Here is a 21448-nt window from a genome sequence, read left to right as displayed (position 1 = left end):
TCTGTCCTAGTTTCGAGCCAAGTTTCCCTTAGTTTCGATGGGCATATGTGTTGAAACCACCGAAATATGATCAAAACTAGCCAAAACTAGTCGAAATCATCAAAACCCGGTCGAATCCAAGAATTTTATAAAATCCCCCTTCAACTCGTCTCGAAAATCTGGGAAACCAAGTTAACTCGATGGTTTCAACAGGTTTCGGTCGAGTTTTTGTTCCATGGTTATAAGTGAATCATTGATATATCTAATTTCTGAAAGGAGAGTAATGTGAAGGACATACATACTCGTTGGTGACAGGAATACTAAATTTTATCATGTTGTGTCTAAAATTAATTTGCGAACCAGGCGGATTGATTTTCTAATTAATGACCTTGGTCAACAGGTGGAGGATCCTAAGCTTATGGCTCTGTTATTTGCGGATCATCTTAAATCTATTTTTACTTCTTTTGAGCTATTGGATTCTACTTTCATTGAATGTCTTTTCCCTAAAGTCCTCAATGGTTAGGATTGCACTTCATTAGTAGTTGTTCCTTCCATTCAGGAAATTAGGAAGGTGGTGTTTTCTTTCGGACCCTTCAAGGCTTCTGGTCCTGATGGGTTTTAAGCCCTTTTTTTCCAAAAATATTGGGACCTCGTGCAAAATGATTTAGTGTCATTTGTCTCAAATTTTTTTTTTGGAAGCGACAATCCCTTCTGGAACCAATCACACTTTGGTCTGTTTAATTCCTAAATTTGATAATGCACATAAGGTGGAGGATTTCTAACCAATCAATTTATGTAATACCACTTACAAAATCCTTTCCAAATTAATTGCCAACAGATTGAAACCTTTACTGTCATCTATCATCTCGCCTTTTTAGGCAGCTTTTCTTCCTGGACGACAAATTTCTGATAATATTATTCTGGCACATGAAATTTTTCACTTTTTTTAACATACCAGGAATAAAACAAGTTTTGTTGCAATTAAGATTGATATGTCTAAGGCTTATGACAAATTGGAGTGGAGCCTTGTTACCTCTCTTTTTGAATTTTTAGGTATGGGTAACCATTGGAAGATTCTTATCAATTCTCTTATATCGACCTCCTCCTTTTCTATTAAATTGGATGGTAGCCCCTTTGGCCATTTTACTACTTCGCGAGGTCTGCGCCAAGGCTGCCCCCTTAGCCCCTACCTTTTTATTGTTGCTTTAGAAGTACTTTCCAGATTGATCTCTGTTTATCGTGAATTGAATATTTTTCAAGGGGTGAGGATTTCTCGTGGGGCCCCTGAAATTACTCATCTTTTGTTTACCGATGATATTTTTATTTTCTGTCGGGCTTCTTCTGAAGATTTGTTGACAATTAAAGCTTTGCTTGATCTGTTTTCTGACCTCTTAGGTCAGGAAATCAATCTTGCTAAGAGTGGGATACATTTTAGTAGAAACGTCCCTTCTTCTGTTAAATTGTTCCTTTCAAACCTTCTTGGAATCAAAGAGATGGGGGACAATTCTAAGTATCTAGGGACTAACCTGTTTCCTTGCAGGTCTAAGGTGAGGGAATTTAGCAGGGTAGTGGATCAAATGAAAAAGAAGTTGACGATTTGGAAATCGAACTTATTGGCTTTTGCATGTCGTAGAGTTTTGATCCAATCGGTATTAGCCTCTACTCCTGCTTTTGTTATGAATCATTTCTTGTTACCTGGGAAAATCTGCAGGGACATTGACTCTGTCTGTCTCAAGTTTTGGTTGGGAAACAGGCAAGGTAAGAGAAACTCTACTTTGATTGGGTGGGATAAAATGTGTCAGCCTAAAGCCTAGGGAGGACTTGGTTTTCGCAAGGCTGAACACCACAATAAGGCTCTGCTTCTTAAACTCGGTTGGAGGGTTATCACTGAACCTAATTCGCTCTGGGCCAAAACTCTCAAGGTAAAATATTTTTCGAAGACATCGTTCTTTGACCCGACCACTAGATCCAAGAAAGGTTCACAAATTTGGAATAGTATTGCCCATATCATTCCCACTCTTGAAAAAATGGTTATTAGAAAACTGGGAAATGGGGAGACCACTTTCTTTTGGACTGATAAATGGAATAAATCAATTCCAAGCAGTCTGATTACTTATTCCAAATCTGAGCTATCCACAAGGAATAAACAGGTAACCATCTCCCAAATTAACACTACCGACGATTTCACTCGTAATTCTGTTAAAGCCATGATTCCGACTAGCTTGCACCACATGATTTTTAATTACAATTTAAATGATTCCATTGATAGTCGGTGGTGCTCTTTATCCAAAAATGGTAAATTCAGTACTAAACATGCTGCTATTTTTCTTCTAACTCCTCCGACTGTCAATTCGCTTTCTGTTTCCTCTTGGTGGAACCTCTTTTGGAAACTGAAGCTTCATCCCAAATTTAAAATTTTCTTCTGGCGTTTGCTACATGCAAGACTTCCGGTCAAGGCGACTATTTCAAAATGGTGTCAGATCGACTCATACTGTGCCTTCTGTGGAAATTGTATTGAATCATACTGGCATCTATTCTTGTCCTGCGATTGGGTCAAACATATTTGGATGGCTGGACCTCTTGGTCTATGTACTGAATCTCTGGTCTACAAATCCTTGAGCGATCTTTGCTTTAATCTTCGTTCCTCAATACAGCTAGATAAGGCCTCCTATAGTTGGTTCTTTGAGGTGTTTATTATTACTTGTTATTTTATTTGGTCTGCCAGGAACAATGTTTTATTTGGTTTGGAGAAACCAAATGCGTTATGGGTAATAAACCAAGTGAATCGATGGATAGCAGATTTACAGCTTTACCCCACCCCTCTCTATTCCGCTAATGTACCTATTATGAAAGACAATTGTTATGTTTTTAAAAATTGGTCATCTGTTCCTCAATTTAAATATCCTATTTTAATGTGTGTAGGAACCTAGACTCCAGGAGTAAAACTGGGTGGCTGGTCGTACATTTTTTTGTTGGATGGAAGGTTTTTGTGTTTTGCTGCAGGGAAAATGGAATCATCATCATTGTGGGAATCTGAATTGTATAGTATCAGGACAGGTTTAGCTCATGTAGCGTAGTTAGGCTTGGCGATAAAGGAGATTTGGTGCACAAATGAATCCATAGTCAATGCCCTTCCATCCCCTTCTAACTCCCCGTGGCCTTATAATTATATTAAAGACTTAATGTATATAAGTGATAGATGTCAAAACACTATCTTTACCTTGTATAAGGATAACCTCTGTCCAGCTATAGGTTTAAATCTTGCTTCGTATGCGCAAGACAAACACTATGTTTCTTATCCGTTGTCTTAGTAAATTTATTACTGTTCTTATCAAAAAAAAAAAAAAAAATCCGCTTAGCAAGACCACTAAAAACCTACCACCACCACCAAATTTAACATATTAATAAATTATACTCAACCAACTGATTAATTTGTGTAAAGTGGTAGGACAACCACCTTAAATTTGTCGAAATTTGCATTTGATGAAATTGAGAAAGAAAATTAGGTGCCAACCACAGGACTTTCAGCTGACAAGAAGCAATTCAGATTGTCTTGTCATTGTTAGAACTCATCAGATCTTCTCAATATAACTACTTAACCAAACTATATTTAGGGAGAGCGTTATCAGTGGGGGAGCACAGGGGTCACACGTGCGTAGCAGCCAATGAGAGCACGCATTGGCATCTCAGAGGACGGAATTTCTGCCTTTCATGGGAGGCGAGGCGGTCATCTCCCCCCCCCCCCACCCCTCACTGTGTTTGGGTGTGGCCTGCGCCCACGCCCAAGAACATTTTTCCTTAAATTTATTAAGACATCCACAACTTCATACACCACTAACCAAAGACATGGATAAACGCACTGCCAGTCACCACAATACCCATTCAATTCATGAAGATAAAATTACTCTGCTCAGGGACCTTTATCCTCTCAAGTTCGGTGCACCTAAAAGGTACATCGGACGGTGCACATGCACTTGAGAGAGTGTTTTAAACAAAACCAGTTCAAGGTGCACCGTCTGATGCACCTTTTAGGTGCACTGGAATGGACTTGAGGTGATAAAAATTTGTATTAATAACATGAGATATCTCTCTCTCTCTCTCTCTCTCTCTCTCTCTCTCTCTACATGCATGTACACACCTCCATTTTCAGTAAAGTCTTCCCTTGTGATTTCAACGTAGATCTGAAGCCACCATCTCCTAGCTGTCCAAGGAAGGTCACCTTGCCATTAATAGCTTGAATCGAATTTTAGAAGCCATTTTCCATAAGTGTATATAGTCCAATAAAGTTCTAATTTCACCATTACACTAGTTGTATAGTGACCACTCAATCCATAAAAGTGATAGTGCATTGCCATTGTGGTCTAATACAAGGACCACCACTAAGATCTAGAGTCCCTTTCCAAGCCCATTAGTATTACTCTTGATGGTACCAAGGAGTAGTCCACGAGGCCACAAAAACTCTTTCTATAGGATTCTTGACCGATATTGAGTGTCCATATTTAGCACTCAATATTTCGGTACCTTCTATTCGAGGATCTTATCTCAATCATATCTCTATTCTTGTAAACTCTATCTCTTAATCTTGGTAAGCCCATTAGGGCTGCCTCTGTCATGTAACTATTTATACTCTTCATTGTACAAATCATATAATAAGAAATACAAAGCATATTATACTCTAACATGGTATCAAAGCCACCACTGGCTCATGTCACAAAACCCTAATCCTCTCTCTCTCCCTCTTCCTGTTTTTTCGGCCAACGACTCATCCCACCCGTATCATGTCGGTTGACCCTCCCTCCATTGCTTCCTCTCCCATCACTGCCCCTACCACTAGTTCTACTCCCTCCCCGTCTCTCCCTTCCATCCAATTTGCTCACTATTCTCTCTCTCTCTCTCTCTCTCTGGTAAGGAAACTAGCAAGGACACCTGGGACGCCCTCTGTATAACTTACGGTTCCACCTCTGTGACTCGAATTCTCTCCCTACACCTTGGTCTCCAGGACTTATCTCAGAAGCAGGATGAATTAGTCACTCAATTCCTGCAGTGTGCCAAGGTTCTCTCTAATGAGCTTGTTATTGTCGGGAGGCCTCTTTCTCCTGAAGATTTCAATATTCATATTTGTCATGGTCTCCATCCAAATCTCTGTGATATTGTGCCCACCCTACTAGGAAAGGACCGAACACTCTCTTACTCTAAGTTTTGCGGCCTCTTGCTCAATCATGAGTTCGTGCAATCCTCCTTCATCAACAAACTGTCTATCTCTAAGTCGACTGCCGCTCTGCATGCTATGGTTTCTGACAGTGCTCATAGTGATGCCCACTCCACCTCGTTCCCCACCCTCGGCTCCTCTTCCTTTAGGCATGGTACAGGTCGAGGTCGTGGTGGCTCTGGTTGTGGTTGTGGGGCCAGTTTCCCTCCTGATCATCGCCTTGGTGCTCTATTTACCATCACAAAAACCAACTGCTACATGTTACTACTGTCCACCAGGCCTCCCATCCCCCCAACTGCCACTATTACCCATCTCAATAGCATCCTCCCACTGACCACTTCACCCAACCCCTCTCCTCCCCTCCCCCCATCTACTACCCTAACCTGGTATCCCGATACTGGAGCCTCTAATCACGTTACACTGGATCTGTAGACAATCTCATCCTTCGATTCCTAAACTGGACAAGATTAGCTTCACGTTGGCAACGGTAAGGGCTTACCCATTTTTCACATTGGTGCTGCTTCCCTCCCTTCTCTTTCTTTCCATTTATCTAATGTTCTTCATGTTCCAAGTATTACGAAATCTCTTCTTTTTGTTAAAAAATTTGTAGGTAACCAAAGCAATCCTCCTGTCCAATCCGAGTAATGAGGATCGCTGCACTCTTCCTACTCCATCTAGTGCTTCTCCAAGAGCCATTATTTCTGAACAAACTTCACTTTACTGCTGGCACCACTAGCTTGGTCATCCACATGAGCGTCTCCTTCATTTTATGTTATGCATCAATAACTTACCATTGCAGTCCACATGGCTTTGTTCTACTTATACTGCCTGCCAACTTGGCATAGCTAGTAGGTTGTCGTTGAAAGAAACTTATAGTCATGCTTTATTTCCTCTTGATTTGATTCATAGTGATGTCTGGGGCCCTTCCCCTATACCCTTCATCTCTAGGCACCGTTTGTAATCTACAATACAAAATTTATCTGGTTTTACCCTCGCATTTAGAAGTCTGAAGTTTTTAACATTTTTTGCCAGTTTTAGGCATTAGTTGAATGACAATTTCTCGTAAAATAAAATCAATCCAAATTGATTGGGGTGGTGAATACTGCTCCCCCTAGTTTTTTTGCCTCCTTTAGCATCTACCGCCGCCTTTATTGTCCCCACACCCATGAACAACAAGGATCCATAGAACATCGTTATCGTCATAAAGTTGAAATGGCTCTTTCTCTTCTTGCCCACGGGTCTGTTCCAAGACAATATTGGCACTATGATTATGAGACTGTTGTTTATCTGATAAATAGGATGCCCTCCAAGGTCTCTTCTAGCATCACCCCCTTCCAGCTTGTTCATTACAAGCCTCCCCAACTACTCCTTTCTCCATCTCTTTGGTTGTTTGTGTTTTCCCTATCTTTGTCCATATAATACTCATAAGATGGATTACCATTCTGTCTCGTGTGTATTACTAGGGTATATTTCTTCCCACATTGGGTTCCTCTGTTTGGACCTTTAATCTAATCGTATTTACATCGCTCGTCATGATGGCTTTGTGAATCCTCCTTCCCATTTTCCTATTCTATTCTAGGTCCTCCCACTCTCTAACTTCCACACCTCCCTTGGTTCCATGGGTTTTTGCCCCCTCTTGGGTACCCCCTCCAACCCATGGACCCCCCCTCTATCTCCATTACTGTCTACTTCTCCCCCTCCTTCTCTAATACCTCCCCTGATACATTGGCCCCAATCCCTTATACCAATCCCCTTTTCCTCCTTCCCCGCTACCTCTTCTCCCTCCCATGGCATGCTCCCCCTCTACCTCTCCTCCCTCTCCCTGGTGAACTCGACCCCTCACCTATCTTTATAGTCACCCACCCTCCCACTGACTCCTCTAACCTCCCCTACCGCCCCTCTAACCCAACCCACTAGGCTCCAACTACTACTAGACCCATCCCCTGCTCCACCCACAAGGGTGCATTGCATGCAACTTTGTCCTAGGCTGCAACCCCCCATGCCCTGTCCACCACCGTCCCCTCCACTGAACCAACTTGTTTCTCCTAGACAAACAAGTTCCCTGAGTGGCGGGTGACTATGTCTGATAAGTTTAATACACTGCTTTGTAATGGCACGTGTTCTCTTATTCCACGCATTGATTCTATGAAACCAGTAGGTTGTAAGTGGCTCTATCGAATCAAACGCAGGGTTGATGGTTCTCTTGAGTGCTATAAAGCGTGTCTCTTCGCCAAGGGCTTTCACCAACAATAGGTCCTTGAGTATCATGACACATTTAGCCCTGTTGTTAAACCTACCACTATTCGCTCCATTCTTTCCATCGCTATCTCTCAGGGCTAATCGGTTCGCCAACTTGATATCCACAATGCATTCGTGCACGAGATTCTCTCTAAAAAAGTTTACATGGTCCAACCCCCATAGTTTTGAGGACCCTACTAGACCACAACATGTGTGCAATCTTCATCGCTTCTTATATGGTCTTAAGCCACAGGTTATCTCAGTTCTTATTACAGTTGGGTTTCAAGGCTTCTTTGACCGATCCATCTTTATTTATATACATGAATGGTATGCATTTGGTTTGTGTTCTCGTATATATGGATGACATTTTGGTAAGCAATAACAATCCTAATAAGGTCACCACATTACTTGAGCAGCTTGCAAGTGAGTTCTCCATTAAGGACATGGGTCCTCTTCATTCTTTTATTGGGTATTGAGACTCTTCCTCACCTCCAGGGGCTTCTTCTCTCTCAATCCAAATACATAAATGATCTCCTACAACATGTTGGCATGATAGACTGCAAACCCGTACTTACTCTGATGTTACATCCCTCAAACCGTCCAACACAAGGGGTACCTTGATGTCCGATCCCTCTAGGTATTGGTCTAGGTTGTTCACTCGATGGATCGTCCCCATCTATAGTTTGTTCTTCCCTATATGCTCTAGATAAATCATGTAACAACCCATGCATGTCATGTGATAGCGTTGTAGGTCTTATTGTACACGAATTTCATTAGGGAGTGAAGATGTCAACTGTTCGACAAGTGTGTGTCCATCAAATCCGGTTCGGTCCGGTTCAACCCGATTCACCTTTGTATTGAACATTTATACATTCTTGTTTAATATTGTCACATGCGATATAAACTTTTTGAGTATTATGTGTCTGTAAGTTATACTTAAAATGGTAGTCACAACTAGGGTTTGGGCTGGGCACCCTTATCATATGGTCGTCGCATTGGGTATGCCTAGACATGTAATGTCAGGGTACGAATGCGAGTGCTCACATGTTTGATGTGTGCATTGGCGAAGAATCTACTTTGTCGATTCCCTCATGTATTACTGCCAGATGTAGGAAGGGATAGACATGTGTCACCGACACCCTGTACCTGAGGGAACCCTGTCACTGCAAAGTGTGATCGCATTCTTTGGTTCATCAATGACTGAGACTCAAGCAAGTCAAAGCCGGTGTTCTGGGAATATGTAAACACTTTGTGAGTGAAGGATTTATCCAATACGGTCACCACTGCCCGATTGGAGAACACCAAGATAGAGACTGTCTGTGCATGGTTGGATCAGAATCTGGATCCAGTGCCGTTTTAGAAATGGTTTTGCAAAAATCTATTTTACATAAAATGATACATTATTTATAATTATTTGAACAAATTATTTTATCGAGTTTTGTGGGACCTGATCAGATGCACATATATGGACTTGTACTATGGATTGGGGTTTGGCAGTACATGTGTACGTGCTCTAGATTCCATAATGATGGTGTTGATTAGTGGGGGGGTTGTATAAGATAATAGTTATCATATAGGGAGTTATTTGGAATTTGCTAATTTAATTGGCTCTTTATTTAATTAATGGAATTGGTGCTAATTATAATTATTCATAAATAATTAAATAAAGTAGCTAATTAATACTTTCCCTATTAGATTCTGCTTCTTCCCCTTTTAGAAGCACTTTGAGTTTAAATAGAACTGCCAAACTGAGAGAGAGAGAGAGACAGACTCTCACTGGGATTAAAGTAATCCATCCAGGGTTTAATTAAAACCCTAGATCTATAAAAGGATCAGAAAACGTAGGAGGGGGCAGTGCTCCACATTTTTGCCTGGCTCCCTCTTCTGCGTTTTGGTTTCTCTCTCCCTCTTTGAGATCTCTTCTTCTTCTTCTTGTTTCTCTCATCTGTGTTTGAGAGTTAGGGTTTGTGAAACCCTACATCTGTGCTGAAGAATTTGAGAGCATCTGGGATTGGCTTGAAGAACCTTGGTAGCACCATTGGAGGTTCAGATCTGTTTGCTTGGAGCGCTCACTGGAGGAAAAACCACTGTCTATTGGAGGAGCAACACTTGAGACTCACCAGGTTAGCAGTTCTTTATTAATTCCTTCAATTTATTGATTATTAATATTTATGGGATGTGAAAGAAACTCGAATCGATTTAATTCCGCTGTGCATTCGAGTATTGGATGGATCCCTCTTGCCATGTGATGGACTAGAGATGAATTTCTCCGTCCCTATTGTGATAATTAATTTTATGGGACGCAATAGGGAAGGAGAAACCCTAATAGGGATGCACCAGGGTTCCCTTGGGCGACCATGGGAAACCCTAAAATTCCATGGGGCACCATGGGATAACCCAGGGCGTGCAAAATCCTAATTTTGTAGTATATTGATTTTCCTAGGGAACCATGGCTTGATCCCTGGACCATAGTTTGGCCTACAGTGTGGTATCAAAGCCACCTTTCCCACCCATGAATATTGAATAATTAATGGATTAATATGATTGTCATTAGTGGAATGCAAGTTGGCACATGGGTGGTTATAATATGGTTGTTGTAATAACCTTCCCATGTGTACATGGGTAGTTACAAGGTTGTTGGTTTAACAACCTACCCATGTATGATGGATTTGATTATTGATTTATTTATTCCAATTATTGAAGCATGTATCCAAATAAATGATTATTTTTTTTAAATTTTAATCATGTATGGGTGGGTGGGGGGGGGGGGGGAGCGCACACTGCCAAGCCTCTACACATGCTCCTTCCCCTTTTCCCTGCCCATTTGCATACTTTCCTTTTTTTTTGGGCTGCTGCCTACAGTACCAGTCGCTTCTGCCTACGGTGCCAGTGGCTACTACCTACGATGCCAGTCGCTTCTGCCTACGATGCCAGTGGCTACTGCCTATGGGAAAAATAGAATTTTTGGTTTTAAAGGAAGAAGATGGGTGAAGGGATCCCTCCCTCCACTCACTTGCAATTAAAATATGATTTTAATTTTTGAGTTTGGATGCATGTTATCACATGTGATGTGGTGATTCAATAATTGAGGAAATCCATGTTATTTTTAATTTACTTGTTTTAATGCTCATGCATGAAATTATATTATGATATGATTATGGGAATGACATTCTAATAAATGGATGGATTATTTATGTATGTGATACATGGGGTTATGGGCGGATGTGATGCTTCTCTCTCTTTCTCTCTCTCTCCTTATCTTTTTTATAAACAAATGTACTCCACCCTATGGGCAGCCCAAATGGTGGGTTGGTTTCTCCATGCGGGGTTTCTTTATTATTATGGAAAGGAAAGTGTATAGAATTTTTCCTAGGTTTCCATTGTAATTTTAGAGGAGTTAGGACTCCCTGGGCATATAGATGGTGATCCACATGTGCCACTCAAAGCTTATGGAGATGCACGTCACCTACTTTGAAGACGTGATAGGGCGGAGGAGATGATCAAGGTGTGGCATCCATGGCATGATAAATGCACCCAAAGTTATTAGTTTTATTTTTATTGGGAGGATTCTTTAAATTGCTTCTGATAAAAATGCTGCCATCCCATAATCACTTTTAATTAATGTTGATTAATTATGTTGTTTAAATCTATCCATGTATGTGAGAGTTGCTTAATCCCTCTTTAATCATAATACATGTATGATATAGACTAGTCTTAATCAGTAGACATGACCATAGTCTCCTATTGAAGATAAATGTAGAGATTGTGTGATATGCCCCGCATACGCCGACAGGACATTTTCAGGACCAATGTCACTTACTTACCTATATTTACCTCTATCTAGATACGTTAGGGTATGGATAGTGAAATAGTGAGAGGGCACTACGACAGTGGGCCATTTTTCATGATTCCATGATTCTAACTAATGCAATAGGTAAGTACATGACTTGGGTGTATGTTAGCCGACAAGATCTGGACATGGCACCCAGGTGACCAAAAATATTGGAAGCCCATGAGACGGACAGCCTAGTCCACACTACCACGATGTGTATAATGACTCCCGACAGGGTAAGTTATGCATGCAAGGGTTGTAGGTATCCAATTCATCTTTTGGGTTATGAGAGAAACCCAAATAATGAAGGCCATTGATGTGTGTGTGCTCAATTTATTATTTTCAATGGTTATTAATTAGCATGTGATTATTCACTTGTGCATGTGTAGAAAATTATACAATGACTGTCGTTAATTCCAACCTTTTGATACTCATTAGCGAATACAAACTTAATGGTACAAACTATGTCGATTGATACCGGAGCATTAAGTTGCTCCTGACTGCTGAAGGACTGTATACAGTTTTAGATGAACAAGTTCCTCCTCAACTCGACCCGAACGATTTTGAGGCAAATGAAGAGTTGCAGGAGTTCCTCATGAGGGATTCCAAGGCGTCACTTTATATCCTAGGATCGTTGGAATAGCCAATTCTAGACTCGGTCAAGGATATACGCACTGCTAGGGGTAAGATTGATAAGCTTGTTGAATTGTTCAATAGGCAGTTGACACACCCCCATTCTGATGTGGTGAGTCAAATCCACAACACCAAGATGTCCCAGGGGACTCCAGTGATGGATCATGTAATGAAAATGATCAATCTATTTGAAAAACTGGAATCCATGGGGACTGATTTTAGCCTGCGATACAAGATCGATGTGATCTTAGCGTCACTCACTTCTGTCTATGCATCCTTTAAGATGTCCTACAAGATGTCCGATATGGAGATGGAGCTCACTGAGCTTGCTAATGCACTGGTAGAGGCTGAAGCGTCCTTGAAAAAGGATAAGGCTGAGGTCAATGCAACTGAGGCAAAGCCTTCTTCAAGTGGGAAGAAGAAGAAAAAGGGAAGTAAGGGTAAGACCCTGAAACCCAAGGGTGGGAAGTCTGGAAATAAAGGCAAAGGGAAGTGCTTCTATTACAAGAAGGAGGGTCACTGGAAAAGAAACTGTTGTGCTTACCTGGCTACTATGAAAGACAAGAAGCCGGATGAAACAGAGGCTGCTAAAGAAGGTACATGTGATGTTCACGTTCTTTATGAGTCTAATTTGTCTTTTGAACCGATCAATTGTTGGTTGGTGGATAGTGGTTCCACTGTTCACATTTGCAATGATTTACAGGGGTTCAAGGAGATAAGGAACCTGAAAAAAAAAGAGGTGCGTCTTCGGATGGGCACTGGAGCTGAGACCATGGCAATGGCTGTGGGAACTTTTATTTTAAATTTTAGTTCTGCTTGTTTAGTTTTAAAGGATTGCTATTATGTACCCTTTTTCAAGAGGAAGATAATTTCAGTTTCAAAACTTGTTTTGGACGGATATAGTTTTTCCTTTAATTCTAAGTTAATTATTCATTTTAATAATTCCTTTGTGGCATTTGGATATATACAAAGTGGTTTGTAATTTCTAGATTGCCCTATTAGAACGAATGTTGTTTCAAATGTTGATTTGAAACGGAAAGTAGCTCCAGCGAACTCAACATATCTATGGCATCTAAGATTAGGTCACATTGTTTACCAAAAAAAAATAAGATTAGGTCACATTAATGTGGATCGAATCAGTAGATTGGTGAGGGATGGACCCTTGGAGAGTCTGAGGGTGGAACCATTCCCAACCTGTGAGTCATGCCTTCAGGGCAAAATGACCAAGAAACCCTTTAGCAATAAAGGTACTAAAGCCACAGATCTGTTAGAGTTAATACACACTGATGTGTGTGGACCCATAAACATACAAGCGAGATATGGGTATGAGTACTTTATCACATTCACCGATGATTATTCTAGATATGGTTACATATACTTTATGTGTAGGAAATCAAAAGCCTTTGATAAATTCAAAGAATTCCAAGCCGAGGTCGAAAGATAGCTTGATACACGCGTTATGTCCTTACGATCAGATCGTGGAGGGGAGTATCTATCTGATGAATTTAAAGATCATCTCATATCCCAAGGGATAGTTAGTCAACTAACTAATCCAGGCACACCACAACAAAATGGTGTATCCGAACGACGTAATAGGACCCTATTGGATATGGTCCGGACAATGCTCACTTATAGTGAGTTGCCTCTCTCTTTCTGGGGGTATGCTTTAGAAACGATAATTTACATCTTGAATAGGGTTCCATCCAAGTTTGTAGCCAAGACACCCTTTGAGTTGTGGAAAGGGCGTAAGCCCAATATTCAACACCTTAGGGTATGGGGTTGCATAGCACATGTACGAAAGCAACAGACAAACAAGTTAAAATCCATGACTTCAAGATGCCATTTTATAGGCTACCCCAAAGGCACGATAGGCTATTATTTCTATGACCCAGTTGACCAGAAGGCCATTGTAAGTAAACACGTCACATTTCTGGAGGAAGAAATGATGACCCATAGGTCTGAACCAGTAGTCCTTAAAGAGCTATCAGATAGCTCAGAAATGTCACTTCCTGAAGTGAGATCAATTGGCATACCCGCTAAAATACCAACACCTGAAGAACCTCGACGAAGTGGGAGGACTATTAGACTACCCACCAGACTTACTCTTCTAACCGAAGAGGAAACTATGGAAGAGTTCCACATGGTATCGGTTGAATCAGATGATGATCCGATGACATACTCTGAGGCTCTAAAGGATGTTGATGCCACTAGGTGGCTGGAGGCAATGCGCTCTGAAATCGATTCGATGCATTCCAACAAGGTCTGGACTCTAGTTGATCCACCACTTGGCGTTAAGCCGATTGGATGTAAATGGATCTTCAAGAGGAAGAAGGGCACAGATGGAAAGGTCGAAAGATTCAAAACCAGACTCGTGGCAAAGGGCTATACCCAGAAAGAAGGTATAGACTATGAGGAAACCTTTTCACCAGTGGCGATGATGAAATCCATCAGGATTTTATTGGCTATCGCTGCACACTTTGATTATGAAATTTGGCAGATGGATGTGCAGACTGCATTTCTGAATGGATTCCTTCAAGAGGAAATCTACATGGAACAGCCAGAGGGGTTCTCCTCCTTGGAGGAAGAAAGAAAGGTGTACAAATTGCATAGGTCCATTTATGGGCTGAAGCAAGCTTCCAGGAGCTGAAACATCAGGTTTGATCAATCAATCAAATCGTTTGGTTTTGATCAAAATATGGATGAACCATGCGTTTACAAGACGATCAGTGGGAAGGCAATATGTTTTCTTGGTTTGTACGTAGATGACATATTGCTGATTGGTAACGATGTAGGTTTTCTTTCATCAGTAAAACAGTGGTTATCCACAACGTTTTCGATGAAAGACCTTGGTGAAGTTAGCTATATCTTAGGGATCAAACTCGTAAGAGATCGCCAGAAAAGGATGCTAGGCTTGTTACAGGTAACCTATATAGACAAAGTCCTAGCCAGATTTAGCATGGAAAACTCCAAGAGGGGAAGTGTTCCCTTCAGACATGAAGTCAGTCTTTCCAAATCTCAATGTCCTCAGTCTCAAGTAGACATTGAAGAGATGAAGAGGATTCCCTATGCGTCAGTAGTAGGGAGTCTTATGTACGCTATGTTGTGTACGAGGTCGAACATTTGCTATGCAGTAGGTATGGTAAGTCGTTATCAATCTAACCTTGGACGCGAGCATTGGAGTGCTGTCAAGAATATCCTTAAGTACCTGAGAAGGACTAAGGAATATTTCTTAGTTTTTGGATCTGATCAGTTGTCAGTACTGGGGTACACAGATTCGGATTTCCAAACTGAAAAGGATGACAGAAAATTTACGTCCGGGATGGTATATCTAATGGGTGGGGGTGCCATTGTATGGCGGAGTGCGAAACAAAAGTCTACATCCGATTCTACTACCGAAGCAGCATACCTTGCAGCTTGTGATGCAGCAAAAGAAGGTGTTTGGCTATGAAATTTCCTATCAAATCTGGAGGTAGTCCCTGACCTTGTCAAGGGCCCTATTCCCCTGTTATGTGACAACAAAGGGGCCATTGCACAAGCTAAAGAGCCTAGGGCTCATTAGAGGAACAAACACATGCAACGGAAGTATCACCTCATCAGAGAGATTATCCAGCAGGGAGACGTGAGTATCTCCAAAGTGGACACAACTGAAAATGTGTCTGATGCCATGACAAAGGGTTTGTCACCAAGAGTGTTTGAGAAACACATGGCGGGCATGGGTTTAAAATGTATGGGGAATTGGCTTTGATGTACAAGTGGGAGATTATTGGACAAGTGTGTGTCCATCAAATCCGGTTCGATCCAGTTCAACCCAGTTCACCTTTGTATTGAACATTTATACATTCTTGTTTAATATTGTCACATGCGATATAAACTTTTTGAGCATTGTGTGTCCGTAAGTTATACTTAAAATGGAAGTCGCGACTAGGGTTTGGGCTGGGCACCCTCATCATATGGTCGTCGCATTGGGTATGCCTAGACATGTGATGTTAGGGTACGAATGCGAGTGCTCACATGTTTGATGTGTGCATTGGCGAAGAATCTACTTTGTCGATTCCCTCATGTATTACTGCTAGATGTAGGAAGGGATAGACATGTATCAACGACACCACATGACTGAGGGAACCCTGTCACTGCAAAGTTATGATCGCATTCTTTGGTTCATCAATGACTGAGACTCAAGCGAGTCAAAGTCGGTGTTCTCGAGAATACGTGAACACTTTGTGAGTGAAGGAGTTATCCAACATGGTCACCACGCCCGATTGGGGAACACCAGATAGAGATTGTCTCAGGCATGGTCGGATCGAATCTGGATCCAGGCCGTTTTGGAAATGGTTTTACAAAAATCTATTTTACATAAAATGATACATTATTTATAATTATTTAAACAAAGTATTTTATCAAGTTTTGTGGGACCCGATCAGATGCACAGATGCTCGTGTATGGACTTGTACTATGGATTGGGGTTTGACAGTACATGTGTACGTGCCCTAGATTCCATAATGATGGTGTTGATTAGTGGGGGGGTTGTATATGATAATAGTTATCATATAGGGAGTTATTTAGAATTTTCTAATTTAATTGGCTCTTTATTTAATTAATGGAATTGGTGCTAATTGTAATTATCCATAAATAATTAAATAAAGTAGCTAATTAATACTTTCCCTATTAGATTCTACTTCTTCCCCTTTTAGAAGCACTTTGAGTTTAAACAAAACTGCCAAACTGAGAGAGAGAGAGAGAGAGAGAGAGAGAGAGAGAGAGAGAGAGAGAGAGAGACAGACTCTCATTGGGGTTAAAGTAATCCATCCAGGGTTTAATTAAAACCCTAGATCTATAAAAGGATCAGAAAACCCAGGAGGGGGCAGTGCTCCATGTTTTTGCCTGACCCCCTCTTCTGCGTTTTGGTCTCTCTCTCCCTCTTTGAGATCTCTTCTTCTTCTTCTAGTTTCTCTCATCTCGTGTTTGAGAGTTAGGGTTTGTGAAACCCTACATCTGTGCTGAAGAATTTGAGAGCATCTGGGATTGGCTTAAAGAACCTTGGTAGCACCATTGGAGGTTCAGATATGTTTGCTTGGAGCGCTCACTGGAGGAAGAATCACTGTCTATTGGAGGACCAACACTTGAGGCTCACCAGGTTAGCAGTTCTTTATTAATTCCTTCAGTTTATTGATTATTAATATTTATGGGATGCGAAAGAAACTCAAATCGATTTCATTCCGCTGCGCATTCGAGTATGGGATGGATCCCTCTTGCCATGTGATGGACTAGAGATGAATTTCTCTGTCCCTATTGTGATAATTAATTTTATGGGACGCAATAGGGAAGGAGAAACCCTAATAGGGATGCACTAGGGTTCCCATGGGCGACCATAGGAAACCCTAAAATTCCATGGGGCACCATGGGATAACCCAGGGCGTGCAAAACCCTAATTTTGTAGTATATTGGTTTTCCTAGGGAACCATGGTTTGATCCCTGGACCGTAGTTTGGCCTACATCAACCCTAATTCTTCGTGACAAAACCAACAAGTATAACCAGCAAGAAATTCATTAGAAACCAAATGCTCGTACACTTCACCCTGATTCCTCCAGTATGCATTAACACAGTTAACACAAGGACATGAAATCTTTCCATCACAAAAAGTTTAAATAAATGCAAAATTGAGAAATTGTTCAACCCCTTCCAAGAATTCCTTGGAAACCCTACTTGTATACATCCAACTTCTATCCATTACTACAAGTGTGTTTTATTGTAGTGCAATAGCAACCAACCCACAATAAGTACCCTCAAATCCCTGAATCAAGGAAAAAGGGGCAAATGAAGAGAGTTTGGATCCTCTCCCCATGTGGGAACCTCCCCACCCCATCTCCCGCCACCCAAGGGATATCAGGCCACAAGTCAATGGTGTATTAAATGCTCTGACTCATAGTCCGAATACCTCTTGGGAGGTAGGAGATGGGGTGGGGAAGGTAAATCCTCTCCACATGTGGGGAGTTGATGATCCGGACTCCAAAGCAAACCCCACCAACCGAAACTAAGCTATCCTAGTTCACTCGAGGATAACCCCCTACAAGGTGGAAAGAAAAAGGTTTATTGGGGTCTTGGGACCCTTTTAAGGAGAAACAGTACAAAACTGCTGAACGTTGATTTGAATAGCCTTGATTAACATAGACTTGGTTCAACATAATCCCTGTTATTTTTTCTTAAAATCTAAGACTTTGATTTTAATCTTACTTTCTCTTTTGTAAGGATTTTAATCTTACTTAAAATTAAAATTAAGGCTGCTTATTGATCCTTGTTAGAGTATAATGTGTTTTGTATTTCTTAGTATATGATTTGTACAATTAATAATTATATCCAAGCTGCAAGACATTTATCAAAATTTCTTTCATCGTGCATTTATTTCATCTAAAATGTCTTAATAGATGGAGCAGAAATCCTTTACAATGTTTCTAGAACTATTGCAACAGGCATTTCCTTTGGATGAAGCATTATTGAGTTATCAAACTAAGTATGAAAAAATTGATGCTTGTCCAAACGACTGTAGGTTGTAATGAAAGACAAAGTGAATGAAGAAGGATTGAAGACATGTGGTACTTCTAGATGGCAAAGAAATGAGAATGATAACGAGGATGATGCATTAATTTCATCTAAGAAAAAGAAAAACATATGGAGAAGATTTTTCCTCCATTACTCTTTACCGCCATGGTGCATCTAGTGATTCATTTGGCGATAGAGGCCAAGATTGAAGGTCCAATGCATTATCGATGGATGTATCCTATAGAAAAGTGTGCCCTTTTAATTTGAGATCTTAGATATATCAAATTTTTTGTTATTCTAATTAATTATTCTCATATAGAAATTCCTAAAACTTGTCTTACTATAGATACTTGTCAAAATTGAAGTCTTATGTGTATAATAGAGTTCATATAGAGGGTTCAATTGCCAAGGGGTACCTAGCAAAAGAGTGTTTAACACATTGTTCAAGATACCTCTCCGATGTTGAGACGAGATTTGCTTGACTAGTATGAAATGATGATTAGGTAGAATTTACATCGGAGCAAAGATCGTCTATATTTTGTACATTAGGTAAACCAATAGGGGCGGAAGAAAATATATGATTAGTTCCTACCAATATAACTATATTAATCAGAATGTTAATTATAATACCTATATAGTTACATGAGACTTAAATTTATGCAGAGACCATACTGCGATAATCAAAAGGCAAAATCATTTACGTCTCTTATATGAATATCAAATAGAAAAGTATTCAGATTGAAAAATTTTCAAGGATGGTTCGAAACCGATGTAAGTATATAAACTTGTATGATGTCAATATATATATTGGGTTTGCGATATATGTATTGCGATTTGATATATGTGATATATCTAATGACAAATTAGGTTGCACAGTTGGATGAATTAAGGAATGAACAAATTACTGATGAAATAAGATGGCTTGCTTGAGGTCCATACTGAGTGGAAAAAAGTTACTCTAAGTTCAATATAAATGGTATGAGGAATGTCGATTCCGAAACACAAGTATGAATGTACATATGTGTGTGTATTAAACTGGATCACATGAGAATCTTGAATGGACTACCGACAGTTGTATAAGGAACACGACCCTCATTAGTAGCTTATGATTGGTCCCTTGACCTGATGAGAAGTCTTTATCATTGCAGTTAAGTATTATGAGTTTTGGTGTACCAACGGTTGATGTCTCTCTAATTATATACTGTTGCAATGGATTCATGATGTTTAGCTATGAACAAAAGAGATGCTCAACATGAAATTCACTTCTTATATTGGAGAATGTCAGAGAGAAAGTATTTGTACTTGATTGGACAAAACCCAGATCTAATGACATGTCTATAAATAGTTTACAAAAGTCTTTGAAAAATATTATTTAGTGTTAATATTTATTTTGTAAAAATTTTTAAATGATTTTAGTGGTCCAATCAATGGTATTGATTCTCTATATACGGAAAAATGATAGTCTAAGATGGTAACGGAGATTATTACAATGTCTTGAGGACTGTTACATGATATTGTTAAAGTGTAGGGACGTGATTGTAATTAATTATTATCATTGGAGTAAGAATTATCTTACCTTTGATGTATATATTAGCAAATATTTCTATTTATATATAAATTTGAAGATATAATCCAATATTATATTTTAGGTAGATATCCCAATGTGATCCTACTTCTTCCCTACTTTAGCAACTTTGAAACTCTTCAGTAGCATTATGTTGAGAATGGATATTGGTAGTAATATGATTCTATAATTATATATTATTGAGAGAGAGATACTATAAATATAATAAGATAAACAAATAGGAGAGAGAAGTGGAATGAATTTAAGAAATTCTTTTGAAATTTTCTAAATTAATAAATAATAGGGGAGGGAGGTTTGATTGGCTATGCTTGCCAAGTCCTCCCTCTCCACCGAATTCACTCTCTCTCTCTCTCTCTCTTCTCTCACTATTGATTTCAGCTACGGTATATCTCCCTAGGCACATTCTCTTTCTCTCCTCTATTTACCACTGTGAGATTGGGCTTTGTGTTTTCTCAAAGAATAATTGAGTAAAAGGAGACTGTATCCTTGGTATTCCTACAATTGCATTGTCGGAGCCTTTGCTATTGGGATAACTTACGTTGCTTGATGGTGAAAGAGCTTCCTTTCTTAGGAGGCACTACACTTGCAGTGATCAAAATAATTGTTCTCCTTTTCCAATCGTCATAGAATTTTTAGTATACCCTACATTAACATGAGATCTGATCATAGGATCCTCATGGGATTAGTAACACTAAATTTATTTTTTCCGCTACATTCTTGAACCTACCTCAACATATCACACCCATCTCATCCAATGCAAATATGTAATATGCTATAATATATAGTTTAAAATTGTATCAATTTATGAAAATGCCCCTAGCATAACTCGAGTTTGTAATATATTTGAGGTTTTGATGTTTAAGAAAAAATTTAAACCTATGGTGGCCCTTTAACATGACGTAGTACATACTTTGGAAACTTTGTATCCACTTAATTAAGCTTTTTCTTTGAAAGGTTCTTCAGGATGACTTTTTTTTTTGGTAAATAACTTTCTTCGGGATGACATACCAACTAAAGATAAGCTTACTACTTTCTTATCTGTGGATCTTCTTTGTCCTTTGTGCCATGCTTGTCTAGAAACTACATCACATGTTCTTTTTTCTTGTCTTTTTTCTAAGGTGGTTTGGCTTGCAAGGTCTGTATGTGTTCGAATTGAAACTTGTTGCACCCTCTATGCTTCATCTTTTTTTATTTTCTTTGTTCAGATCAGTCCCTCATAGTTTTAAATAAACATATTCTCTTTGTTGTTGCTGTGACTTCCTATTTTCTTTAGGGGCGATTGTTCTTTGCCTGGGAGCGCAGGCCGTGCCTAGACACATGGAACGGTCATTTTGGCCATTCAAGGGGGGCGGATGGTCATTCGCCCACCCCCATGTGTCTGGGTGCATCCTACGCCCCTAGTACAGTGAACATTTGGCCTTTCTTTGGAATACG

General features: G+C 40.0%; 1 protein-coding gene across 1 annotated transcript in view; it reads right to left on the bottom strand.

The window, feature by feature from the left end:
* Positions 1 to 11749: 11749 nt before the first annotated feature.
* The window catches only part of LOC122661281 (methionine aminopeptidase 1D, chloroplastic/mitochondrial), a 112602-nt gene continuing 102903 nt past the window's right edge, over positions 11750 to 21448 (bottom strand). Inside the window, exons 11-12 of the mRNA XM_043856634.1 lie at positions 14299 to 14309; positions 11750 to 11761 (exon numbers count right to left, since the gene is read on the bottom strand). The gene's annotated coding sequence lies outside the window, so the exon portion shown is untranslated. The remainder of the gene's footprint in view (positions 11762 to 14298; positions 14310 to 21448) is intronic.

This window comes from Telopea speciosissima, chromosome 5 (genome assembly GCF_018873765.1).
Source record: "Telopea speciosissima isolate NSW1024214 ecotype Mountain lineage chromosome 5, Tspe_v1, whole genome shotgun sequence".
Lineage (NCBI taxonomy): Eukaryota > Viridiplantae > Streptophyta > Magnoliopsida > Proteales > Proteaceae > Telopea > Telopea speciosissima.
Note: the sequence above shows the minus strand (reverse complement) of the source record. Positions and strands in the feature narration are given on the sequence as shown.